This window comes from Bufo bufo, chromosome 10 (genome assembly GCF_905171765.1).
Source record: "Bufo bufo chromosome 10, aBufBuf1.1, whole genome shotgun sequence".
In the NCBI taxonomy this organism is placed as follows: domain Eukaryota; kingdom Metazoa; phylum Chordata; class Amphibia; order Anura; family Bufonidae; genus Bufo; species Bufo bufo.
Window position 1 is genome coordinate 88,724,042 of NC_053398.1, and position 25,877 is coordinate 88,749,918.

General features: G+C 43.5%; 1 protein-coding gene across 5 annotated transcripts in view; it reads right to left on the minus strand.

The window, feature by feature from the left end:
- SIPA1 (signal-induced proliferation-associated 1) overlaps positions 1-25,877 on the minus strand; it is a 156,300-nt gene that overhangs the window by 76,655 nt on the left and 53,768 nt on the right. The gene's annotated exons all lie outside the window — the stretch shown is intronic.

Consider the following 25,877-nt stretch of genomic DNA (forward strand, 5'->3'; position numbering starts at 1 on the left):
TTAAGTGGGGGTTTGTAATTAAGGGGGGGGTGTAATTAAGGGATGTGTGTGTGTAATTAAGGGAGGGGTTTGTAATTAGGGTGGGGAGGGAGGGGGTGTAATTAAGGGGGGAGTGTGTAATTAAGGGGGGGTGTAATTTAGGGAGGGGGTGTAATTAAGGTGGGGAGGGAGGGGGTGTAAATAAGGGAGGAGGTGACGTGTAATTAAGGGAGGGGGTGTAATTAAGGTGGGGAGGGAGGGGGTGTAATTAAGGGAGAAGGTGACGTGTAATTAAGGGAGGGGGTGTAATTAAGGGGAGAAGAGAGGGGGTGTAATTAAGGGGGGGGGGTGTAATTAAGGGAGGGGGTGTGTAATTAAGGTGGGGAGGGAGGGGGTGTAATTAAGGGAGGAGGTGTAATTAAGGGGAGAAGAGAGGGGGTGTAATTAAGGGGGGGTGTGTGTAATTAAGGGGGGTGTAATTAAGGTGGGGAGGGAGGGGGTGTAATTAAGGGGGGGTGTTATTAAGGGAGGGGGTGTAATTAAGGGGAGAAGAGAGGGTGTAATTAAGGGGGGGGTGCAGGATTTGTTCATTTTATTGATGGGGATTTGGATTTTTTTTCTTTTTGGTGCAGATGGAAAGTGATTTTTTTAAGGGGGTGCAGGTTTTTATTTTATTAAGGAAGGGTTAAGGGGTCTATTAAGGGGTGGTTAATGGGTTTTATTAAGGGGAGTTAATGGGTTTATTTCGTTAAGGGGGTGTGCAGAGGTTTATTTTATTAAGGGGTTTTATTTTTATTTATAAATATTATTGAAAACATTGAAAAAAGTTTGTGCATGTTTTCTTAACTTTCTTGGGGGGCGGGGGGTGCCAAACAAAGGGTTCGCCCCGGGTGCCAAATGCTCTAGGTACGCCCCTGGCTCTACCTGACTGCTCCAGACTCCATATGCAGCACCTGCAGGACCAAGAGTTTACTACTAATGACAAAGTAAAATTCTTTTGCTAAGAGTCCTACTAGACAGCACAATTTATGGGCCAATTATCGGGAGCAAGCTTTCATACGGACGCTCGTTCATGATGATATAATCGAGCAACCAATCAACGATGAAGAAGAAAACACTCGTGTGTCAGCTGATGGGTATCTTTCATCAGGATGGAAGGTGCCTGTCTGATTATTAGCAATACATCTCCCTGTGTAATCAAGGATGTGCTGCCTTGAAATTAGATTCATTACGAATTACTTTGTCACGAATCGCATTCCATTTTATGTAGCGGGTGCAATGATGGGGAACGGAGCTGCACCGGCCCCAGTCATTGAACCTCTCAGATGCCGTGTTCTTCGCTGATCATGGCATCTGACATTAAAATTGAGGCCTCTCAGGGGTTAATCAGGGTTAAAAAAATACATACTTACCATATCAGTTTGCTCTCGGAGAGGCCATTTCAGCCAGCTTGATTGAAGAAACTATGAAAAATCTTGCACAGTGACATTATATCACGCTGGCTGGGCACGGTGACGTCGTCACTGATGACATCACCATGCTCGGCAAACACACTTCATGGCAAATCAAATTTTTTCCTGAAATTTAGATCCAAGTCAGTTAATTTGCTAGCTATTACCCATCAGGGCTCGCAGTGCCCGAACATCAGGCAGTGTTAGGGCCTTCTTGCAGTGTCTTGCTCAAGCTGCAATAGAAATCTCCAAATGGTACTCACTGAGCAGATGTGAGGAAACTCAGGGTCAGAGGGAGGCAAAGTTTCCACAACTCTCAGTCAGTGCTATTGCCAAGTCCACATTTTATACACATACTTACATAATCAATAAGGTTGAGAAAAGACAAAGGTCCATCTAATCCAACCTATAATCCTGTTGAACCAGAAAAATACAAATAGCCCCTATTAGGCAGATGCCAATTACCCTACATGAGACAAAAATTCCTTCCCGACTCCAAATCTGGCAATCAGGATAAATCTTTGGATCAACATCTCTATCTTCAAAATTTAAAGGGGTTGTCCGGTTCATCATCAGAACTCCTGAAAATGCCTTTGCCCTACGCGATTTAGCACAGGGCAAAGAAGAGCATCGGAGCATGAACTGCTCCGATGCTTAAGTCAGGGGGGCTGCCTGGGTGAAAATGGAGGTATCTTCGGGTTCAGCTCTGAACCCGGACAACCCCTTTAAGGGTACGACCACACAGCACAGTTGTGATCTGGTCGGGTTGTGGCCGCACTGCAGTCAAGAACCATAAGTCCGCCTCTGGCCTTCATTTAACTAATGAAGACTGCACTATATAGTCGGTCTTCATTATTAATGGCCATGCAGCAACTTCAATACCGAGCGGCCATTAACAATGAAGACCAACTTTACTAAACTGTGCGGTCTTCATTAGTAAACTAAAAGGCAGCTGTGCACTAATTGGACACGCGGTTCTTGACCGCAGCACGACTACAACCCAACCGGATCATGACCACACCGTGTGGTTGTACCTTAATACTTACACCTTGGGTTGTTCAAGAAAATTCCTGCTCGTCAACTTCCTAAATGACTGGCTGTAGCGGTGATGTGTCCCCTAAGCAGCATGTCACTGACTCACTGCAAAGTTTGTGACTTCGTCCTTTTAACTTCTAGAAAATGTCTGTGCTGCCCTTGTTCAGATAGTCAAAGAATGCTATTGCTTTTGTTTTTGCCTTACCACATTCATAGTCATAACAGCTGAATGTATTATACATACCCTACTGTATTTTATGAGGTTGTTCCTTGTGAAAAGAGCTGTAGTTCTTTTAGACACCGTTTTGTTATACACATAATGAAAAATAAAGTTTTGCTTTTTTATGAGCTTAATGTAAAATAAAATGACATTTTATTTATGTCACTTACTGATCACTGTACAGGGCTACCAAACGTGTCTATGATATTTACTGTTTTGTGATCTTTGTTAAAGTATCTTGCAACAATATGCTTAATTAAATTTGTTTTTGTGCTGTTATTTACATTTTGATCTTTTCATCCACCTATAATCTACTAGTTTGTAGAGATAAGATTTTAATTTCTATCTTTGTATCAACTTTTATTATGGGTTAAATGAAGGGAACAAAAATCAAGCCATAAATAATATGTTCATTATATTGTAAGGGTTATTATAATTACAGGGCTACCAAATACTGTTTTGTGATATTTTTTAACAGTAAGCATGGTAAAAAATTCAATTATTGTAATGACTTTTTTTTAGTAACATTAACTTTGCAGAACAATGCAGCTTTTACCATAAAAGAAAAAAGCAGTTTGTATAGCAGGCAATAGACTTACCACTAATCTATAGGACTACTCTGTAAAGACACAATTTTCTGTGCATAAATAGCTGTAGTGTAACTAAATAGTATTCAGTATTGTGCTTGTAAAAAATCATCTTTATACAGCTTTTCTGTAGAGATGTCGGCAAGGCTGCTGTCTACTGTATAGAAGGTTGGGGGTTCAAATCTCACTGACACCTGAAAATAATCTTTATAGTAAAAGTTAATGCAGAAAAATAGAATTGTAATTAAATTTTTTCTTGTTTGGAAAAAGTTGCAATCACAAAACCATATTTGGTATCCCTGTAATCATAAGAAGCTGTAATATGTGGTGAACATGTTATTCATGGCACAATATATTTTCTTCTTTTCAGTAATATGCTATTTATTTAATATTATACCTGTGAAGAAAGTACGGTAGCTTTTTAAGCTCAGGAAATTTAGCCCTTCTAACAGGGTTTGTTCATGGTTGGTCTGCAGGACAGTACCATTAGTCAAAACAGCAAATTGTTCACTGAACTCAGCAATAAACTACTCACCTCATCCATTTGACTGCGAAGAGCCTGCCGTGGACATCTTGACTGAAGATCCCACGCGAAATGTTGTGCACGTATCACATCACGAAGCAGGCCAGCGTGATGACATCCTCACGTGCTGCACAAGATTTCGAGCAGAATCTTTAATCAAGATGTCCGCGGCAGCCTTTTCTCGCTTAAATGTATAACTTTTTTTTACTGATTAACCCTTAAAAGCCTTAATTTTATCATCCCAGATACCTCAATCAGTGATGAACTCGGTGTCACAAGGGTGTCAAGAATCACGCCTGACTCCGTTATACCCGGGGTCAGGAAGTCGCAGCGGTTGGCTGCGCGCTCTATGTAAGATAGGGCTGTTTCCTTATGGTAGCTTTCTGGGTTTGCTTTGCAAACCCTTTTGGCTCACTCAGGGATCCGTAGCTCCTTCTCCTCAGCTGTTCCTTGTCCAGCACTCCCGACCTCCTTATATTCCCCTCTCACACTTCTCTGGTTGCCAGAGATAGAGCTTCCTGCCTGGACATCTATTCTGACCTTCTGGAGCTGTGTTGCTGCGTTCTCTGGTAGTTGGTCCAGAACGCTACCCTCCGGATCCCTGTTGGACCTTTGTGGTCTGCTGTGGTCGCCCACCTGGGTGTATGTGTTTGTCTGTATTGTCTGTCCTCTCCCTGGTGTTTCCCTCTTAGTGTCAGTGGTGCGGACTAGCGATCCCACCGGCCCGTTCACTATCTAGGGCTCATTTTAGGGAAAGCCAGGGTTTAGGCACGTGATCGCCGCACGGGTGAGGAACCCGTCTAGGGATGTCAGGGCAGTCAGGTGCCAGCCGCAAGGTGAGTCAGGGGTCACCACCTTACCCTCTCCCTTGGGCAGGGCTTTCCCTTTTCCCTCCCTGTGCGTGATGCCGGTCATTACATTCGGCATTTGAGGGGTTCAATGACGGGAGTGGTGCAATCGCCATTCCCCATCTTTGCGCCCGCCACTCACAAAGAAATGCACTTCGTGATGAAGTCATTCGTCACAAAGCTAATTTCTTTGTGAAATTCGGCGAAGCAGCCAAATAGAAGTTTTCTAAACTTTGCTTATCTCTATTCTTGATATTTTTGCCACAAATTAAATTCAAATTGCTGCTCCTCCATTTCTCCTTAGTTTTGGAAGATAGGGCAATGGCTCTGATGGTCCTATTCCCTATTTAACCTGAAACCTGACTAAATCTTTTCCATGCATCTGCTGCTGAATTGCTATAGGATTTCTTAGAGGAGATATAGACTGGGGCTCAATTTATCACAAATGGACCAAAACACATACAGGGTTTTCTAAATTATAGTGGACTTTAAGTTTGGGATCCTCAAGAATAAATGAGTGGCTACATATTAGGGAAGTATGTGAGGATACATTGATCCTGATAATAGCTCCTGGAGATTGTCCTGCAGAGGCAAGGAAAGTTTAATTAACTGCCAATGGCAGATTACAATTAGTTTTTTTTGGGTGGCTGCCTGGGGCCCGAGGCATCTTGGGGCCCATAGCTTTCCAAAGTGTCCATCCTGCAGGAGGGGTGTCGCCAGCTCAAAACATATCTGGGCTTGGACCCCAGATATTTTGCCCAAACTCCCGAACATAGTAGCTGCTGCATTTACACCTGTAACGGCATCTTCAGAACAGAAATACAATTGAATACTGCTGTGAGGTAGAGAAGCCGATGTCATTTTTATAGGCCACAGGCCACCAGGCATGAAACCTATGAGTCAGCAAAGTGGCACAAGCAGTCACAAAGTGATGACATCATCACGAACACCACGGGTCTCAAAGAGCACAATGACGTCATCGCAACTGCCTGTGCTGAAACGTAGGCAACTCAGGCCGCAGACTCAGATCACTGGTGCCTGGTGCCATTTGTAAAACATAAATTTTATTTAACACATTTAAAAATAAATGCTAAGAAGATAAAAATTCAGACTAAGGCTTCATGCACACAACTGTTGTTCTGGTCCGCATCCGAGTTTTTACGGCTCGGGTGCAGACCCATTCACTTCAATGGGGCCGCAATAGATGAGGACAACACTCTGTGTGCTGTCCGCATCCGTTGCTCTGTTCCATGGCCCCGCAAAATAAATATAACATGTTCTATTCTTGTCCGTTTTGCGGACAAGAATAGGCATTTCTACAATGGGCCACCTGTTCCGTTCCGCAAATTGCGGCAGGCACACGGGCAGCTTCCGTGTTTTGCGGATCTGCAATTTGCGGACCGCAAAAAACGGAACGGTCGTGTGCATGAGGCCTAAATGACACTTGTAACTAACAGGCTCTAAATACTGGGTCACAGTTAGTAGATATCTACTCACACTGAAATAGCACAGAGAGGGAAACAGTAGACAAAGGTGAACTAGTAATGACAAGATCGATTGTAAGAAGAGAGGAAATGCCTTCTGCAATCGATATGGTGGTAAAGTCACTACATCCAATTTACTAGGTCAGAGGCCCGTGACCTGCATTACAGATGGCTGCATGGAGCGGGAGTCAGGTGAGCATGTTGTTGTTTTTTCTTTGTCACTACTACTGAGAGAATTACAAGTACTGGGCACTCTACTGGGGGCACATTATAACAGCTAAAGTCACTATAGGAGGCATTATAACTACTGGAGGCACTATAGGGGGCATTATGAGTACTGGGGTACTACAGGGGCATTCTAACCGGAGCACTGCAAGGCAGCATTATAATTACTGGGGCACTATAAGAGCATTATAACTATTAGGTCCTACAGGGACATTATAACAACTGGGGGAACTATAGGTTATATTAGAACTCATGGGGGAACTATAGGGGGCATTGTAACTACTCAAGTAACTATAGGGGGCATTGTAACTACTAGAGACATCCCTGCATGTAATAGGTATGTAGTGCTGTATTCTCCCGTATGTTTGGTAGCGTTGAATGTAGTGCCCCTCTACATATGTCTTTAGCACTAGAGTGGGGGGGATGGAGTAGTATACTGTGTAGTATATGTTTTTTATTTTTTTACTCAACGCCTCTGTATGTAATAGTTAAGCAGACTTCCCTGAAACATTTTAAAAAAGCAAACAAAAAAACAGGCCAAAAAGTGAGTCACAGTAAAGACTGAGTGGGCCAAAACTTGAGGAACTGCCCAGGACGTTTGGGGCACTGTTCACTGTTCTCCATTTGTGTTTAGTGCTGAGGCTTCTGAGCTGGGCGACACCAGGATTTATACACCATAAGGTGAGCAAGATCTAGATGGAAGACATGCAGGGTCATATGTATAACAAATAAAAAAAAAGCAATCCATCATAGTTCAGCTTTTTTCCCCAGTTGTTATGAGCAGTTGTCAGATTTTTAGTGTGTGTGAGGCCACAAAATATTTCTTACATTTCTGCTATTAGTTTCACAGTTTATTGGATTCTGTATTTATAAATGCTTTTGGATTCATAGTGTTAAGAAACAGGTTTTAACCGTAGAAATTAGCCTTATATATCTTTTAACCAAAAGCTGCTAACACCAGTGACATATATTCCATTACGTAAAAGAACATTCCCCCGGGTGATCACAGACACAAGTCTTTCTTTCTTATATGTGCTGTTTTACCTTATTATGGATATTTAATTTAATTTCATTGAAAGCAGCTAATTGTGGACTAAACCAATATTAACCATAATGAGGCCTATCAATGCACTTGGTAAAAGATAATGCACAGTCTTAAATAATTCATACCAGGAAATTCCTGCCTTCTGAATATTTAGGTTACAAGCCGTGAGTCTACTATTCAAATGTTTGTGTTCATTTTGATAAACTGCCATTGAAAGGTATTTCATGAATGCATTACCGTAATGTTCCAAGCCGACTGTTGTCTATAGATCAATATACTGTATTTGTCAGAACACTCAAATAGGTTTACACCACCTTTGGTTAAAAAAAAAATTCAAACTGGGCCGGCAAATAAAATGTACCCCATCCATAGTCCTGTATAAGTTATCCACAGCTAGGAGGGAATCATCTGATCCAATGTTGTAACTCTTTTATGTCATCTCTTGCGCTATATACCACTGATGGGAACCTACTCAGTGCTGTCTTAAAATGCGATTCCTCATCCCTATTGGTCTAACTCAGACATGCTAATGGAAAACTTTGCAGCCAGTGGCATTTTAGAAACAGTTTTAGACCCCCTTACTGGTCTTTTTTAACTACATTAGGCATGCATCACCTGTCTACCAAAATAGGTGTAAAGCCAACTGTGAATGTATCAGATTTGGCTTTACACGTATTTTGGTAGACAGGTGATGCATGCCCTCAATATAATCATTAAATTACTTTAAACTGGTTAAACTATTATAATGTGATGATGTAACAAGAGGTTACAGAATAACTGTGTCATACAGACAAAAACCTCACAGTAGAGCCTTTATTACACTGCACGATTTTTCGGCAGGTAATCACTAACGAGCATTCGCATGAACGATCATCTGGCAGTGTAATACACAAGCAATCATCGGGTAATCCAAATCTTTTGACATGTTAAAAAATTATTGTGTGCAGGCGGCAGATTGTGATGTCTAATAACGATCTGCCGCTGGCAAACCACTATAGAGCATGGGGACGAGCGATGGCATGTAATAGCAGTCGTCTCCTCTGCTAGCGAGCAGGTGATTGCCAGGGCGGAACGCTTCCCTCCTGGCAATCACCTGCCACATCGACTTGTGTAATACTACCTTAAGGTAATCTAGAAACAATAATGTTAACACATGCATTAAGATAAATCAACTGTACTGTACATAGTAGCAAGTCCTTAAGACTTTCATTTACCAACTGCCAAGAGTAGATGGAACAAGCATTCAATATTTCTGCTGTGATTCCTCTCCACTGCATCAGATAATTAAACTAGGCAATAATTGTATTCCAGCCTAAATGCTTGAACCTTTCTTTTTTAATCAACACTTCATTTAATAATATCTTTCCTTTATCTTAAAGCAAACATAGTGAAGTGGTCCATATATCTAGCCAAAATTGGCAGGCTCTTCTGATCATCTAATATGCATGGAAACTTTCAGACCTTCTTTCAAAGGCATATGTTGAAATAAATGAGGATCAGGCATATCAGTGTTTGGGTGACAGATATCCAAAGTTTTCTGTAGGCCACTCTAAGGTTTTATACCTTTTACTTTCCCCATACAGATGTCAACTGAATGCAACTTTATAACCCAAACATGATGTCAAAGGAGCCTTACTCATCTATGATGCATCCCCACTAAAACTTTTTTATGCCCAGAAACAACTTTATAACCAAAACATGATATCAATGGAGCCTTATTCATCTATGATGCATCCCCACTAAAACCTTTTTATGCCCAGAAACATTAGTCCTTGATGAAGTGTGTTGAAATCTTGTGCAGAACAATGACTGCAGTATAAAAAAAATAGGCATAGATAGAGTGCCTACTGCCATCATGCGTAGTCGAGACACACAGGACCAACACCATGTGTCAGGGTGTGGGGTGCCATTAGTTACCATTGCCATTCCTGTCTGATATTCGTGGAGGGAACATTGACCCGCCTTCGTCCAGGACATAATGGAGCCATTCCTACTGCCTTTTTTGAGAGACGTGGTGTTTCAACATGATAACACCCTCCTATACCCTGCCCATGCTTTACAATGGGCTCTTCAAGGTATCCATCAGCTTCTCTGGCCAGCTTGATCACCAGATCCCTCCCCCAGCGAGAATGTCTGGGACTGGATGGTGTGAGAGATCTCCCATGCACAGCAGCCAACAATCACTGTGGCTGAAGAGATCATGATACGATCATGTATTCCTGACAATATTTTTTAGTGATACCAATTAATTAATAATTAAAGTACATAGTTTATTCCTTTTTTTTTTTATTTCATTAAGAAATTTAGTGAAATAAAAGAAATAATCCTAGGGGACATAATCTTCACCTGTTCCGGCTGAACTACAGGTCCCAATTGAAAGAGCTTGGAATGACGTACCACAGAAGGATATCTAACACTATATTACCGTTACCATGCCAGAGTGGCAGTCTGTAGAGCAGCAAGGGGAGATGCTACCTTAATGTGACCTCATCTCAACATACATATACCCTGCGCAGAAACCAATATAAAGGTTGTGTGATCAGTGACCAATCACCCCCATCAGTGTATACCTTGTTAATCTCAGCTCAATTTCATTATGTTTTCCAGGTGCAATAATACTGTATCATTTGTTGTATGTTAACAGAGATAAATCATATCAAATATTGTACTTTTTCTACAAGAATACAAACAGGAGACAATTGCCCGATATCTGGAAATTCTAAGTACGGTAGTCGCACAAAAGAGAAAAAATGCAATGAATTTCCTGGTACATAACAGGCAACTCCAAAAAGAACAAAAACATTGCCATTGTGATGTTATAGGATTTACTTTTGAAGTGTGGACTTCCACACTGAGCTCTCCACATAAATATCAAGCAATCCTGGAATTCAAGGCTGTCTCATTTTAAGTCTGGTGCTAAATAGTGAAGACCTGCTATATTGAATCCTAGGAGAACCTGCTTCCAACAACTAATCACAATGGAGTAACATAGAAAAAAATGTTTTTACAGCTAAGAATCCCAATGGCGAGCGTCAATTGTCAATATACAGGTTAACTGACACTCATTTAAAGGGCCATTCAGAAAGTTGACATAAAATGAAGGGGGGGACGAACAATCATTGTTGCCCTCTATGGCCTGAATAGTGAGACGTGCTGCCAATCTGTGCAATGGATCTGCTGCTGCTACCTAAGCATTGCAGATACCCACTGAGCATGCTCCGAGACAGAGAACCACGGCACAGGCACAGGACGACATGGCCAAGGTGTTGACAAGCTGGCGCTTCCAGGACTTTGGTTAATTTGTATATTAATAAAAACATACTTTACGGACCACTGCAGAGACATGAAATGGCTATCATTTTACTTAGCATGAGCAACTCTACCAGGCAGTATACCTGGTTAAGTAGGGTTCATCTTGGGTATAAGTATACTGTACTGTCTAATTTGTGGTCTGGAATAAGGGGATTTCACTATATCCCTCCCCCAAGGCGTCTGTGTCTATGTGCAAGAGAGATATTGGTTAGTCTAAGCCATTGCTGCAGTAGGGTATAGCTGTATGTCATATACACTGCGTGCAGAATTATTAGGCAAATGAGTATTTTGACCACATCATCCTCTTTATGCATGTTGTCTTACTCCAAGCTGTATAGGCTCAAAAGCCTACTACCAATTAGGCATATTAGGTGATGTGCATCTCTGTAATGAGAAGGGGTGTGGTCTAATGACAACAACACCCTATATTAGGTGTGCATAATTATTAGGCAACTTCCTTTCCTTTGGCAAAATGGGTCAAAAGAAGGACTTGACAGGCTCAGAAAAGTCAAAAATAGTGAGATATCTTGCAGAGGGATGCAGCACTCTTAAAATTGCAAAGCTTCTGAAGCGTGATCATCGAACAATCAAGCGTTTCATTCAAAATAGTCAACAGGGTCGCAAGAAGCGTGTGGAAAAACCAAGGCGCAAAATAACTGCCCATGAACTGAGAAAAGTCAAGCGTGCAGCTGCCAAGATGCCACTTGCCACCAGTTTGGCCATATTTCAGAGCTGCAACATCACTGGAGTGCCCAAAAGCACAAGGTGTGCAATACTCAGAGACATGGCCAAGGTAAGAAAGGCTGAAAGACGACCACCACTGAACAAGACACACAAGCTGAAACGTCAAGACTGGGCCAAGAAATATCTCAAGATTTTTCTAAGGTTTTATGGACTGATGAAATGAGAGTGAGTCTTGATGGGCTAGATGGATGGGCCCGTGGCTGGATTGGTAAAGGGCAGAGAGCTCCAGTCCGACTCAGACGCCAGCAAGGTGGAGGTGGAGTACTGGTTTGGGCTGGTATCATCAAAGATGAGCTTGTGGGGCCTTTTCGGGTTGAGGATGGAGTCAAGCTCAACTCCCAGTCCTACTGCCAGTTTCTGGAAGACACCTTCTTCAAGCAGTGGTACAGGAAGAAGTCTGCATCCTTCAAGAAAAACATGATTTTCATGCAGGACAATGCTCCATCACACGCGTCCAAGTACTCCACAGTGTGGCTGGCAAGAAAGGGTATAAAAGAAGAAAATCTAATGACATGGCCTCCTTGTTCACCTGATCTGAACCCCATTGAGAACCTGTGGTCCATCATCAAATGTGAGATTTACAAGGAGGGAAAACAGTACACCTCTCTGAACAGTGTCTGGGAGGCTGTGGTTGCTGCTGCACGCAATGTTGATGGTGAACAGATCAAAACACTGACAGAATCCATGGATGGCAGGCTTTTGAGTGTCCTTGCAAAGAAAGGTGGCTATATTGGTCACTGATTTGTTTTTGTTTTGTTTTTGAATGTCAGAAATGTATATTTGTGAATGTTGAGATGTTATATTGGTTTTACTGGTAAAAATAAATAATTGAAATGGGTATATATTTGTTTTTTGTTAAGTTGCCTAATAATTATGCACAGTAATAGTCACCTGCACACACAGATATCCCCCTAAAATAGCTAAAACTAAAAACAAACTAAAAACTACTTCCAAAAATATTCAGCTTTGATATTAATGAGTTTTTTGGGTTCATTGAGAACATGGTTGTTGTTCAATAATAAAATTAATCCTCAAAAATACAACTTGCCTAATAATTCTGCACTCCCTGTATGTCCTTGCACCGTACAGCAGTAACCAGCTTCACAGCAATGTTCCATCATATGGAAACTATCAGGTGCACATCCGTGAAGGTCACTATTAATGCGCTTTACACAAGGCTGCTTCTGCTTCAGGCTAATGTGCTTTTAGTTTCTCTATTTTTGTGTTCCTCCATGTGCTAGGCTTCTCTCACAAACAAAAACCCATACTGGTAGAAATTGTTCGAATTTGAGATATTAATGTCTCATGTATTAGCATGTGGCAATCAAATGACAAGTGATAAATTGTTCATTTCCAGCGGATAGGACGGAAAAATCATCATTAGTCACAGCCACATCCCCTCGTCTAATCAGAAATCTGCCAGTTGTTAGCAGTGGAAACGCTGTATGGGCAAACGAGAAACGATCATAAAGGCGAGGAAACAGTGAAAAATATTTAACCATTACTGTTTAGTGGCATTGAATGTCTTTTGAACGCAAATGACTTGCTAAATCATTATGCCTGTTCGTTAGTGAGAAAAACATCTGTCCGTCTAATAGGACCCTTATGTGCTTCTGGCCTAATTGGTGGTAAATCTGCACTTTGCATGTGGAGATGGACTTGCAGTCTGCACTCGCATGCATCCACTGTAGTGTCTATGCCTGGAGGATGCATTATAGGATGCTACGCAGCTGACAACTTGGCACAAGCTGGCAGGATGGATGTCAATGTGACGGTGTGACATCATCCTCTAGCCCAGCACATCTGTTGAATCATCTACCAGTTTTCTACCAGTTCAGCAGATCCAAAAGGGGGCAGCCCAACAAGTGTGGCCCCACATCTGAAAGCAGATCTGGCCCTTAGCACATTGTGAGGCAAGAAGGACAGCAGATCTCTTGCATTCTGGAACACGTGTATGGAAATACATCATTGGAAGTCATGCTCCAGAAAAGGTTGCTGCAGGAACAACCCCATTTGGATGCAACGGATTTTCATTAGCAAAATTGACATTTCTTAACACACCCAATTTGGGAATTGTTACTTATGCAATTATCTGATAGTGTAGGTTCAGAGTCACCTACACTTAAGCCATAAGATGCCTCTTCCTGGTTTGTGAAAAGAAAAATGCCAGATAAAAGAACTATATTTGTTTTATTTCAAGAGAAATAATTCTTGCTTGGCGCCTCTGAGCTTTATGCTTCCCAATCTTAAACTGTGCCAGGAATGTGCGCGACAGAAGGAGTACTTGTAATAAGAGATGTACTATGAGCTCGAGTTCGCAGCCTGTAGGGCTCGAGTCTTCCATCATTGTCAACCTCTGGGTACGGATTCGATCAGTTATCAATTTTACTTTCATTTGTTCAGATTTTTTTAAAATATTTGAGTGATGTTTTCTAAGTAATTTTATTTACAATGTGCCTAGCTATGGGACACAGGAGTCATCAGCTGTAAAATTATTATTAAATGTGAAATAAAGTATCAAGAATTACTCAGGACAATACTCTATACGTTTGTGCAAAATCTATTGTTTGCTGTAGAACCAGAAAATGCTGGGTATGTAGCTGTGGTGTGTCTTGAGTTATATGACACTGAGCATATCCCTCACATCAACAGATTCATGCTTTTATAGAGTAATAATTGACCAAGGTGAATACACAAAGAAATCATGGATATCCTCTTTAGTATTCATTGCATGTAAAAAAAAAATCATTGTCAGTGGTATCAGTAAATGTAACCTGTGTTCGTAGTGACACTTACATATTTAACACATCACAGCCCCCCAGTAAAGCTGCGGCTCTCAGTCTCACTATGCTCTCAGCCGGGCCTGATACTCAATTCTATATTTAAAACCATCCAATGTTAATCAGCGGTTTGTCAAATATTTGTCTGTAAATGATCCTTTAGATATATAATATTTCCCATGTTGTTTTGTTAGTTAAAGGGGTCCAATCCCTTTATTTCAGAAGCAGCACCCAATATAGGCTGATCATAGGGTGTCCTGATACCGGACCTGGAATCAAGTGTTCTCTACAGCACATTTGCCAGGAAAATGAAGCATTGAACATTTCTGACTAGAACCAATGGCCATGTAAGGTGTGAATGTGACAGGTCCTACCTGTGTTCCCCAACTCCAGTCCTCAGGGCCCACCTATCTGTCATGATTTCAGAATATCCCACAGAATGAAAACTTGTGGTAAGTCCTGAAGTTAGTCCGGACTGGAGCGCAGCGGTGGGGGAGGACGTTCATGAAGGAGCTTGGCTGTGCAGGACCAGGTGAGGAAAGGGTCAATAGTGAGTGGGGGCGGGAGCGGAGAGAAGCGCGAGTTGCCAGGGCGGCGGGGGGCGTGGCCAGAGGTGAGAAGGAGGAAGAAGGCGGAAGTAAGAGCAGTGTTGGCCAGGAGACTGAATCGCCCACCCGCCCGACCCTATTGGAAGAGGAAGTAGTGAGGGTTGGGGTTGTGATATGTCGCGGCAGTCGTGGAGGCGGGGGAGGTCCTTGAAGTGGTGGAATATGGTGGTACCTGAGGATGGGAGGGCCCCGCGGGAGGGGCTGGACTCTCATTGAGGAGCTGGTAGGAACTAATTACGCGTCCATCAGTTGCTGCCTCCGAGCTGGGTTCAACGGCTGGGGGCAAGATGGAGACGCAGGTGTTCCAGTGTTTATAAAGTTATTGGGGCTTCTAGGACCTCCCTCGTCATGGGTTTAACTGTTATATTTATGTTGTATTTATTTAATAAACGGCTGCTGTGGCCGATTAAATCCAAGCAGTGGTGTGGTGTGTTTATTTATAGGGGTGAGGGTGAGGGGTGGAGGTTATGAGGTGGGTAGGCTTATAGGACTGAACGAATAGCCAATGCCTTCTTCATGCACTGACACTAATTATATCACCTACTAGTACTAAGGAAACCCTCAAAACATGACCGGCAGGTGGGCCCTGAGGACCAGAGTTGAGGAACCCTGATGTAGACAATAGATGGGTGTCCTAAGGACCGCTCTATATTCTCCCAGATTTCCCAAATAGGTTATTTAAAAATGAGTTTTCTAATAATCAGCTTAATTTTTGATTTAAATGTACAGCATTTATGATACGTAACCATTCATGAGAATGTGCAGGGAGGTGCTGAACTAAAGAGGGTTGTCCTGAAATATCTTTTTACATAAAACTTTGAAGTGAACCCATCACCATGGAACACTATAATATGTCAGCAGCATGCTATATAGCAGGAGGAGCTGAGCAGATTGATTATAGTTTTATGGGAAAAGATTCAGTAAAACTTGTATTTCATTAATTTAAATTCCTGCTCATTTTGGAAGAGCAGGATCTCCTGCTTGAACCCCCTCGATGACATCCATGTTCTCTAATTCAGCAAATGGACATTGTTTGTCCTGGATGATTTCTTGTGAATTTTATTTAAAGGGAACCTGGTACATTGAACATGATGTCTGATCTGCAGGCAGCATGTTATAGAGCAGGAGGAGCTGAGCAGATTGATAAATAGTTTTCTGGGAAAATATTCAATATAACATGTATTTAATTGGAATCCCTGCTCATTTGGACTTTGGAGTCCAGGAGGCGGTCCCATCAGTGATTGACAGCCTGCCCTCTATGACTGTGCATACAGAGATAGCTGTCAGTCACTGATAGGACCGCCTGGACTCCAAAGCCCAAATGAGCAGGGATTCCAATGAAATACATGTTATATTGAATCTTTTCCCACAAAACTATATATCAATTTGCTCAGCTCCTCCTGCTCTATAACATGGTGCCTGCAGACCAGACATCATGTTCAATGTAACAGGTTCCCTTTAAATAAAATTCATAAGAAATCACCCAACAAGGACAACCAACGTCCATTTGCTGAATGAGGGAATATGGATGTCATCGATGGGGTTCAAGTATGAGATCCCACTCTCCCCAGGCGATTATGTATTACATGGATGGCCTTGAAACAGAATACTGTACTTCTGCTGAGGGGGAATGAGCAGCTGTCTGCCTTATTCCCCAGGACAAACAGCAGTTTGCAGGGGGTCTCAGAAGTCAGACCTGCTAATCGCTGCAAAGGTTCTCAGAGTGAAGAGGTTGTCTTTGATGAGACAACCGCTTTATGGTCCTAATGGGTACTAACAACTTCATTCCTTAGAGAGATTAAGAGAACTGAATAGAGTAACTGTATTTTATTATATAGCGCCTAAACATTGCCATTCATCACATTTTCTCGGGTGGAGCCCAGCGCATGTTCAGAAAAGATGGGAAGTATGTGTGCTACGAGGTGCCTGCCTTAATATTACAGAAATAACATATTTCATTTTATTATATAATGTAGTTATTCATTAGAGTTCATTCATTTTCAGTTTGGATACAATTCTGTGAGAGAAGCTACCTTCTTACACCCAACTTTAAACAGTAATAATTGGGACACTTACGTAAATAAAAACGATGCATTGCAGCCAATGTGGAAAAGATTTCATTTTGAATTTGTTCTTATTTTTTCTTCTCTCAGCAAAATGCAATCCAGCCTAGGCATTCGTACAGCGTTATGTAGGCGCAGAAAGTCCGCTTTGTTCACACTGAGGTGCAGATAGTGAAGCGGCTGTGAAATGCCTGTATCACTTATGCAAATATATAATGCATCTTAAGGTTTTCTCTTTCTCTAAATCCAGCTCTTTCAGAATATATACTAAAATCCTTTAAAATTTATGTTTAGTCCTTGCCACCTAAATCCTCTGGTTAATTTTAAAGAAATTCGCATTAATATATGGTAAATTCCATTGCTAGAATATCTAAGTTTATATATTGACTCTTTGTCTTTTCATTTTTGTATAATGTGCCCTTATAGGCTCCTTATGTAAACTCTGTATGTACTTTCTATTAGGTTTATCATTGAAGATTGATTGAAGATCTTGCACGAAATCCCATGCGTGGTGATATATGACATCACCACGGGCCACGCAAGAATTTGCGCTAGATCTTCAATCAAGATGGCGGCGGGCGGCTCATGACGATCAAATGGATGAGGTAAGGATTTAATTAAATTTTTTAATATATTTTACACTGTGTTATTACTGTCAGATGCCACAATCAGCTATGAACGCGACATCTAAGGGGTGCAATGATGAAGAGGGGGGCCCAATTACCGCACTCAGTACTTACAAAGAAATGCGCTTCGTGACAAAGCAATTTGTCATGAAGCAAATTTTTGGGTAAAATTCGGCAAAGCAACCAAATCGAATTTTCAAATACTTTGCCCATCACTAGTTACAACTACCTCTGAGGGTCAAGTGTCAAATTTAGTAAACTGTTATTTTGAAATATAGCCAAATAGGCGTTTCTCACGTTCAGTGACGTCTTCTTGCCACACATATTATTGCATCTACTGTATATTTCTATGTAGTGAATATAGACCTATTTTTGACTACCCAACACCCAAAAAAAGCCCCCCTGCTGTTAGGCTGAATAAGAGGAAGGGGAGTAGTGAGGGGCAGGCCTTGCCCCAGTCACAATCAGGTACAGGTGTGGAGGGAGTACAGGTCTGGGTCTTCCTCCCTCTCTATCTTCTGCTGCTTCAAAGGGGTTGTCTGGAGCTAACACAATGAAGCTAATAGGAGTAAATGCTATGGATAAAGCTTTACTCACACATTAAATCCCCTGCCACTCCTGTGCTATCCCTCTAGGTACAAGCAACTCCAGTGACAGGAGCAGGTACACCAGACTGCTGAAGCCAGAGACTGGCCACAGCAGTCATAGAGGTACACAATCACTGCTCCAGGAAAATACACAAAGAGGGGCAGGTACCACTGTAGTGTCAGGACTGTTGTACTGTTTGTTTGTTTGTTTGTTTCTTCTTATTTTGGAGCATTTTGTAAGCTTAGTTTCTTCAACTAGACAAGCTATATTAGTCGCAGCAGTGGGAGCTTCTTACTGGCAGTACTTGCAACTGGATCCCAGCACCTCTGTTAGACTGACAGGTGAGGGGTGGAGTGCAGAGATGCTGAGAGGCTCTATCCTCTCCACCTCTGGGATGTGACAGTGATCTTCAGGAGAGAAGTTTTTGTAATACAAATAACTGTATGTGTAGAATCTATGTATACATCTGTAATGTGTATTTCATGTTTTTGTATGTGTGTATTTTGTACATACTATATGTGTATGTGTTTACACTATCTGTGTGTAATGTGTATGGGGTATATATGTGTGTGCAATGCATACATTTGTGTCTGTAATGGGTATATAAGTGTGCAGTACTATGTGTGCAGTTTAGCAGTACTATACACAGGTGCAGTGTGGCAGCTGGAGGTATATCTGTGGTTTAGTGGCAATATTTATGTTTGTGTTATACCCAGTCAAGTCATATTATTATTGCCACCACGTAGCTCATGGAGGAAGTCACGTGTCGTCACCTGTTTCATGGGTAAAAGGATGATTATTGTCTATTGGACCAAGGCTGGCAGTATTTCTGAAACTAGGCAGGTTGTGAACTGTTCACGTGCTGCTGTGGTGAAATTGTATCATGATTGGACAAATGGCGGCACTGTGAATAAGTGACATGGAAACTGCAGAGCACCACGCGCCACTGATGTGAGAGGTGAACGTCGGCTAAAAAGGTGCATGAGGGCGGACCGACACACCACAGTGGGGAACCTCACCACCAAAATTACCAAGGAGCTACCAGACCTGTTTCTAAAACATCAGTTTATAGAACACTACTGTGTATGGGGCTCCAAAGACGACGGATGGTCGCTGCTCCGTCATCTTTGGAGCCCCATACACAGTAGTGTTCTATAAACTGATGTTTTAGAAACAGTAATAAGCAGAAAAAGCTTCCAATTTTGCTGCAGTATCGGACTTGAACCTCCGCTAATTGGCAAAGGATTTCCTTCTCCGATGAGTCACGTTTAATGCTCTTTTGAATGGATGGACAGTGACGTGTCAGTACAATAATCAATGTCTGCAGCCAACAATGAAGCATTGTGGAGCTTCTTGGAAGTCTGGGGCTGCATTTCAGCAAAAAAAGCAGGGAGTTGGTCAGGGTTAATGGTGTCCTCAATGCTGAGAAATATCTGCAGATACTTATCCATCGTGCAGTACTATCAGGGAGATTGTAACGGTCGCGTACACACACACACAGGGGGGAGGGAAGTGACCACTGCGCTCCACCCTTACCCCTGGCCCTGCCTACTTGCCTCGCGAGTCCTAATGACAGGGGACAACTGGACGGCAATCCCTAACTTGGAGTAAGTGCAGGGATGACAGACAGACAAACAACAGGACGTGAACGGACCGAGTCAATACCAGGAAAGCTGCAAAGTACAAATGGAGCAAGCAGAGAATTGTCAGGAGAAGCCGGAGTCATAAATACCAGGAGAGCAGAGAAGTACAAGAGGAGTCCTAAGAGAGTAGTCAGGTGGGAGCCGAGGTCACAATACCAGGACGGATGCGCAGTACAGGAGGATCAGGCAAAAGGATGGTCAAGGAACAGGATCAGGTAAGTATTCAGCAGTCCAACAAATAGCCAGGAACCTAGAAATTAACAGGCAACCTGTAGCCAGCAGGCTGCCTGTATTTATAGTGGGGAGTGAGGGTCATGTGACGTGGCCAGCGTCACATGACCGACAGACCAACCAGTCGAGCACCGAGTGACCAGCTCGGCGCTCAAGGCAGACTAGGAGCAGGGAGCCACCCAGCTAGTAAAGCCGCCCTGGGAATGAGGTCAAACACAGAACCTCATTCCAAAAGCTAAGCAACAGTTCTGCGGGCAATGGGGGACCGAGTGCACCTTCGGAACCCCGTGACAGTACCCCCCCTTTTACGCGGGGCCATCGGACCCAAGACTTCAGGCGATGGCTTTTCAGGGTGTTCTAAATGAAATTTACAAACAAGTCTAGGAGCATGAACCTCCCTGGCAGGTACCCAAGATCTCTCTTCAGGTCCATACCCCTTCCAGTGAATCAGGTACTGCAAGGAATTACGCACCTTCCTGACATCCACTATTTTAGACACCACATACTCGACAGCATCATTAACAAGAACCGGCGGAGGCGAGGCTTTTGATGGTACTACCGATTCAAAATATTTTTTAAGCAGAGATTTATGGAACACATTATGAATGTGGAATGACTCAGGCAGCTCCAACCTAAAAGATACCGGGTTAATCACTTCCGTGATCTTATATGGTCCAATAAAACGAGGAGCAAATTTTTTAGAAGTTACCTTGAGAGATAGATTCTTGGAGGACAACCATACTTTATCCCCAACCTGAAAGTTTACCCCCCTTGAACGTCTCCTATCGGCCTTGAGTTTTTGAGAACATTGAGCCTTTTCTAGGTTCGATTGAACCCGGGCCCAAACTGTGCACAGTTCGGAGGAGAGTTTATCCGCTTCAGGGTTAGAGGAGGAGACGGACGACCCAGAATGAAAACGGGGATGAAAACCATGGTTACAAAAGAAAGGGGAGACCCCAGCAGAAGAATTGACACGGTTATTCAAAGCAAATTCAGCCAACGGAAGGAATTTGACCCATAATTGCTGGTCATCAGCAACATACAACCTCAAGAATTGTTCCACAGACTGATTAAGGCGTTCAGTCTGCCCATTACTCTCAGGATGGTAGGCGGAAGAAAAAGACAATGAAATTTTACATCTTTGACAGAAGGCCCTCCAGAATTTGGACACAAACTGCACACCCCTGTCAGAAACAATATTTTCCGGGATGCCATGTAAACTAACAATCTCTCTCACAAAAATAGACGCCAGGGTTTTAGCATTCGGAAGTTTAGACAGGGGAATGAAATGAACCATCTTGCTAAACCTATCGACCACTACCCAAACCACAGTCTTACCCTCCGCCAGCGGTAGGTCAGTTATAAAGTCCATCGAGATATGGGACCAGGGTCTACTGGGAATGGGTAGGGGTCGTAGGTTACCAGCAGGGCGAGTCCTAGGTGTCTTGGACCTGGCACAAACCTCACAGGCTGACACGTAGGACTTGACATCCCTAGTAAGAGTGGGCCACCAATAAGATCTAGAAACCAGATCCTTAGTGCCCTCAACACCTGGATGTCCACAAAAGGCAGAATCGTGACACTCACCCAACAGCTGGAGACAAAATTGTACGGGAACAAACAACTTATCTGTTGGGGTCGATACCGGTGCCAGATGTTGTTCAGACCTAATGCGAGCCGAGATATCCTGGGTAAGAGCTGCTAAGAAGATTTTTGCTGGTAGGATGGATTCAGGTGGTACCTTAGTAGGTTGAAAAGCCTGGAAGCTCCGAGATAATGCGTCCGCCTTCACATTTTTACTTCCTGGCCTGAACGTGATGGAAAAGTCAAAACGAGTAAAAAACAGAGCCCATCTGGCTTGACGGGGATTCAACCTCTTAGCAGACTCGAGAAACATAAGGTTTTTATGGTCAGTGACAACAGTTACACAATGTCTTGCCCCCTCCAGGAAATGCCTCCACTCCTCAAATGCCCATTTAATGGCCAGCAGCTCCCTATTCCCTATGTCGTAGTTTCTCTCCGTGGGAGAGAATTTCCTGGAGAAGAAGGCACATGGTCTCAGATTAGTGAGGCTAGCAGGACCTTGTGAAAGGACTGCTCCTACGCCGTCCTCGGACGCATCCACCTCCACAATAAAAGGTTTCTCCTGATCAGGCTGGATCAGAATGGGAGCGCTACTAAATGCCTTTTTTAATTTTTCAAATGAAGAAATGGCCTCAGTAGACCAATTCTCCAAATCCGCCCCTTTCTTAGTAAGGTCGGTCAACGGTTTAGCAATTACGGAAAAATTCATAATAAATTTACGATAGTAATTGGCGAAACCTAAGAACCGTTGTAAGGCCTTTAAGGATGAAGGTCTTACCCATTCCTTAATTGCTAGTACCTTACCAGGATCCATCTTGAAGGCGTGAGGAGTCAGAACATGCCCTAGAAACAGAATCTCCTGTACACCAAAGACACATTTCTCTTGTTTAGCGGATAGCTGATTCTCCCTCAACACCTCTAATACTTGTTTAACATGAGACACATGGGATTCGAAGTCAGGAGAGAATATCAAAATGTCGTCAAGATAGACAATAACAAATTTACCTAAGTACTCCCTAAGAATGTCATTCATGAAGTTTTGGAACACAGCTGGGGCATTGCTGAGTCCAAAAGGCATCACTTGATATTCAAAGTGTCCTACCGTAGTATTGAACGCCGTCTTCCATTCGTCTCCCTCCTTGATTCGGATTAGATTGTATGCCCCTTTCAGGTCAATTTTGGAAAACCAGGTTGCCCCCAGAACCTGGTTAAATAAATCCGGAATCAATGGGAGGGAGTATCTATTCTGGACAGTGATTTTATTTAATCTCCAGTAATCGATACATGGCCTAAGACCACCATCTTTTTTCTTAACGAAGAAAAACCCCGCCCCCATAGGAGAGACAGAAGGTCTAATATGCCCTTTACCAAGGCTCTCCTTAATATAATCTTCCATGGCCTTGCGTTCGGGCATAGAAAGATTATAAATTCGTCCTTTAGGAAACTTGGCCCCCTCTACTAGCTCTATGGTACAATCATAAGGTCTATGGGGGGGGTAGAACCTCCGGGGTTGGTGATGAGAATACATCAGAATATTCTCTAACAACAGAGGGTAAAGTATCAGACTTTACTGAGACCCCAGCCTGTACCACAGACAAGCACGAGTCACACTTAGGCCCCCATCTCACCAACTCCCCATTGGACCAATCTATAGTGGGGTTATGTAGTCGGAGCCAAGGCAACCCTAGTACCACCTCAGCAGGTAGGTTCTCCAGGACTAGAAGCGAACATCTCTCTGAGTGGCACACACCCACGGTTAGAGAAATCTCCGAGATACATAAGCTCACCGTACCACCAATAAGAGGAGTAGCATCAATAGCCATGACATGGATAGGAGTTGGTAAGGCAAACATAGGAATACCCAATCTTACAGCATACTCAGAGTCAATAAAGCTAGCCGCTGAGCCAGAATCAATAAAGGCCTTACCCGGCCATTTATCTACTCCCAGAGAAATCGTAATGGGTACCGAAAGCTTACATTTAGAAAATTCAGGGTGTACCTGGTCTTTAGGTTGCCTTGTCTTAGGAGACTTGACAGAGAGGACCTTCTTAGGACACTGGTTGATCCAATGGTCAGGATCTCCACAGTAAAAGCATTCTACACGTCTGCGGCGAAGATTCCCTCGGGTCATGCCAACCTGCATGGGTTCCTCGGTGGATACCTCAGCATTGTCTCTGGGATAGGCCTCTGGCTGGACCACCATCTGGGAAGAGAACTGTTGTTCCTGTCGTCTCTCTCTAACCCGTCGGTCAAGTTGGACAACAAGGGTCATCATCTCCTCTAAGGTCTCTGGAAGTTGATAACTGACCAGAAGATCCTTTAATTTATCAGACAGACCTGACCTGAACTGACTCTTCAGGGCTGGTTCGTTCCATCCTGAGGGGACACACCACCTTCTGAATTGGGTGCAATAATCCTCCGCTGGTAAATTGCCCTGAACCAGTGCCTTTAGAGCCGTCTCAGCTACTAGAGCCCTGTCTGGTTCATCATAGAGGGTACCCAAGGCCTGAAAGAACCCCTCCACAGAATATAAACAACTGGTGCCAGCAGGTAAAGAGAACGCCCAGTCCTGGGGATCACCCTGTAATCGGGAAATGATAATGCCCACGCGTTGACTCTCGGGGCCAGAGGACACGGGACGCAAACGGAAGTAAAGTTTGCAACTCTCCTTAAAAGAGAGAAACTTCCTCCGGTCTCCAGAAAAGGGTTCTGGGAGCTTAATCTGGGGCTCAAAATGCGGACTGGAGGCCTGAGGAGTGGAAGAACCTTGCCCTAACTCAAAAGAACTGAGTTTTTCCCCTAACTCCTGCACCCTCTGCGTCAGATTAGAGACATGGTCAGTCAGGGTCACCAGAGGATTCATAATACAGTGGTTATAGGGCCTGTTAATCTGTAACGGTCGCGTACACACACACACAGGGGGGAGGGAAGTGACCACTGCGCTCCACCCTTACCCCTGGCCCTGCCTACTTGCCTCGCGAGTCCTAATGACAGGGGACAACTGGACGGCAATCCCTAACTTGGAGTAAGTGCAGGGATGACAGACAGACAAACAACAGGACGTGAACGGACCGAGTCAATACCAGGAAAGCTGCAAAGTACAAATGGAGCAAGCAGAGAATTGTCAGGAGAAGCCGGGGTCATAAATACCAGGAGAGCAGAGAAGTACAAGAGGAGTCCTAAGAGAGTAGTCAGGTGGGAGCCGAGGTCACAATACCAGGACGGATGCGCAGTACAGGAGGATCAGGCAAAAGGATGGTCAAGGAACAGGATCAGGTAAGTATTCAGCAGTCCAACAAATAGCCAGGAACCTAGAAATTAACAGGCAACCTGTAGCCAGCAGGCTGCCTGTATTTATAGTGGGGAGTGAGGGTCATGTGACGTGGCCAGCGTCACATGACCGACAGACCAACCAGTCGAGCACCGAGTGACCAGCTCGGCGCTCAAGGCAGACTAGGAGCAGGGAGCCACCCAGCTAGTAAAGCCGCCCTGGGAATGAGGTCAAACACAGAACCTCATTCCAAAAGCTAAGCAACAGTTCTGCGGGCAATGGGGGACCGAGTGCACCTTCGGAACCCCGTGACAGAGATGTCGGCTCCAAATCTATCCTGCAGCAGAGCAACAACCCCAAACATACAAAAAAAAAGTCATTAATAGGGTTGTCTGCCTATTTTATATTGATGACCTATCCTCAGGATAGTAGACAGAAGTATTTGTAGAGCAGCACCCACGGACATAAATGGCCACGCCGGTAATGCAACAGCCGAGCCACGACCGCAGATCCTCAGCAGTCGACCGTATTGCAAATGAAGAGAGGTAGCGGCAGCCTCTCCAGTGAATCCTTTACTGGACGGACTTTACAGAAAGTGTGCCATAAAATCAAGCAGCAACGTTTCGGCTCTATCCCAGCCTTTGTCAAGCCTAATACAGAGTGATAATCTCTACCCTTTTAAAGTGCATGCAGCTCCACCGACAACAGGGGGAGCCAATACAATATATGAAAGCCTTTTACAATTAACATCACACCCAATGAATGGTGTCTTATAATCAAACTAAAATGCATACACCCGCAGGTGCATGACATGTGCTCACCTTAAACAGTGCACCGCAGTATTGTCCGTTCATCACGGCCAGCGGGACTCACATCGCGCGTCTCCAGAGGCGCATTGCGCATGTCAGTGTTATTATCCATAAGTGTTCAGGACCTGGGGAGCACATGATGGTCACATGGTGGTCATGTGAACTTGATATGACCACATAATCTCCTCCTAGTCTCCTCCTGTTCATCCACACTTAAATA